The sequence below is a fragment of the Orycteropus afer genome, unplaced genomic scaffold (assembly GCF_000298275.1).
Source record: "Orycteropus afer afer isolate SDZICR_OR568_19922 unplaced genomic scaffold, OryAfe1.0 scaffold01318, whole genome shotgun sequence".
NCBI classification, from domain to species: Eukaryota; Metazoa; Chordata; class Mammalia; order Tubulidentata; family Orycteropodidae; genus Orycteropus; species Orycteropus afer.
Genome location: NW_006922905.1, coordinates 77,687 through 80,172, shown reverse-complemented (window position 1 = coordinate 80,172; position 2,486 = coordinate 77,687). Strand labels below are relative to the sequence as shown.

The 2,486-nt window shown below is 38.2% G+C and overlaps 1 pseudogene; it reads right to left on the bottom strand.

Moving 5' to 3' along the window:
- Positions 1-1,328: 1,328 nt before the first annotated feature.
- LOC103213131 lies at positions 1,329-2,068 on the bottom strand (annotated as a pseudogene).
- Positions 2,069-2,486: the final 418 nt, after the last annotated feature.

Below are 2,486 nucleotides of genomic sequence, written 5' to 3'. Positions count from 1 at the left end.
TGTGCAATCCTTCTGCCTAGTCCGCCATCTTGCCCCGCCTCCCTTCCTTTTTGTTTTGATCTTTTTTTCTGACTGATCCCTTTCGAAAGAAGTATTGAGGTATTTGCCTTCAACTTCACTAATTCTGTCTTCCATTGATTCAATTCTACTCCTTTGACTGTTCAGTGAGGTATCTATTGCTGAAAATTTAATATTAATCTTCTAGGTTTCTATCTGTAGATTTTGTGTGATTTATTACTTTTCATTTATTTTGTAATTTTGTTCTTGTTTTGTCTTTCAAAATTGTTCTAGGGTGTTCTCTGTGTTTTCCTCAATTTTGTCAGTGTTTTCCTTGATCTGTCTCTCAATTCCTTGAAAGTACCTTAATACAATTCTTTTGAATTCCTTATCAGGGAGTTCCAATGCTGCTTCTTCCTCAGGGATATGTTCTAGGTCTATATCTCGGTCCCTTGTTTCTCTTGCTTTACCTTACTTCTTTGTGTGGACTGTGATAATCTGTTCTCTCTGAGATATTGTGACATTTTAGTGTCTATATTTAATCAGTGATTGTATATTGGAGTGACTTGCCCACAATTTTCATTTTCTTTGTTTTATTTTTTTATTATGTATATAAGCTAGGTACTGTGCTGTGCTCCTCTATTTGCTAGTTGGCAGCACTTATACACTCACCACCTCTCTCCTTTCCTGTTATCAGTCTCCCATATGTCCCTGCCATGCTTGGCAAAGAGAGCCTATTATTAGGTCTTGTTTTTGTTCAGGTTTTTCCACTAGTTGGTGTGTAATCCACTTCTTTATACTTCCTTTCAAACTCAGTGCTCCAAGATTATCTTCTGTATCTCTGTCAATTGGTTTCTCCTTTCTTTGTTTAAGAAGATCTGTGTAGCTTGTCTGCCTGTTCCTCCATCTTACTAGAAGTCTACCACCTCCTTCCATCTTCTTTTGATTGTCCTGCATCCTTCAATATTTTTCCCATAGAATCTTTTGATACTACAAGTTCAAGTTGACCCTGAAAACAATTTTTAAAAGTCCACAAGAGCCAAAATATGACCTTGATTGCACCCTACCTGAATATAGAGACCATCTAAAGAATGGATTTGACACACTGAGCACTAATGACTGAAAACCAGATGAATTGTGGGATGACATCAAGAACATCATACATGAAGAAAGCAAGAGGTCATGAAAAAGACCTGAAAGGAAGAAAAGGCCAAAATGGATGTCAGAAGGGACTCTGAAACTTTCTCTCTCTTTTTTTTTTTTCTTCCAATTTGAAACCAGTTTGTGCTTTATTAACTGACCAGAATACAAAAGTAGTTATGGTATACACCTTAGTCCATCTTTCTAAAAAGGCTGTTTATCTGGTCTTCCCTGTTGTCAGCATCTCCACCTTCTACAAAATGGGTGGTCTTTTTTCTTCATTCCACCTCATGGAGAATATAATTGGAAGGGCCACAGGAAGTTGTTTGCTTCTTTGAAGTATTTCCCAATGGTATAGACCTCACGAATTAGATCCTCCATGCAGATCATGCCATATTTACCAAGAGAACAGGCAATCAAAGTATTATCTGTCAGGGCAATTCACTTCTTATTGATTTTACCATTACCATGCTTGTAGATCAGTTTGTTCACTGACTTCAGATTTGGATACCGCCATGCAATATATGGTTCCACAATCCTCAGCATGTTAATTGAAACCTTGTTGAGCTTCACAAAGGTGCCATTGAAGATCTGGTGAAGGCAAAGAAGCGGCAACACCTTTCAAACCTTTGGCTCATACCAGTGATACCTCTGATCCTGAAAACAAATGCCAGTTTGGGTTCACCAGGTACATAGAAGTTGACAGCTTTCCTTGCCATTCTAACCATTCAAATCTCAGTTCTGTACATCTGCCTATATTCCTTGTAATTGTGCTTAGGTTTTTCATAGATATAAGCTTCCTCCTCGCCTTTTGAGGCATCTTTTGGGCAAACTTCTTTCTCAGGTGCTTGATCTTTAGTTATGTGAAATTCCTTTGCTTTTTCTTAAGAGTTTCTGGTACAGCAGGCACCTTCTTATTATTTTTTTGTTGTTGTTGTTACTCTCCATGCTTCCAACCACACACACACACACACACACACACACACACACACAAAGGAAGCTCTGAAACTTGCTCTTGAATGGAGAGTAGCTAAAGTAAATGGAAGAAATAGCAAGATAAAAGCTGAACAGAAGATTTCAAAGAGCACCTTGAGAACACAAAGTGAATTATAATGATATGTGCAAAGACATGGAGTTAGAAAACCAAAAGGAAGAACATGCTCAGCATTTCTCAAGTTGAAAGAACTGAGGAAAAAATTCAAGCTTTGAGTTGCAATATTGAAAGATTCTATGGGCAAGATACTGACTAGTGTTGTTATGTGCCATCGAGTTGGACCTGACTCATAGCGACCCCTCCTTGGGTTTCCTAGGCAGTATCACTATGGAAGTAGATTGCCCAACCTTCCTTC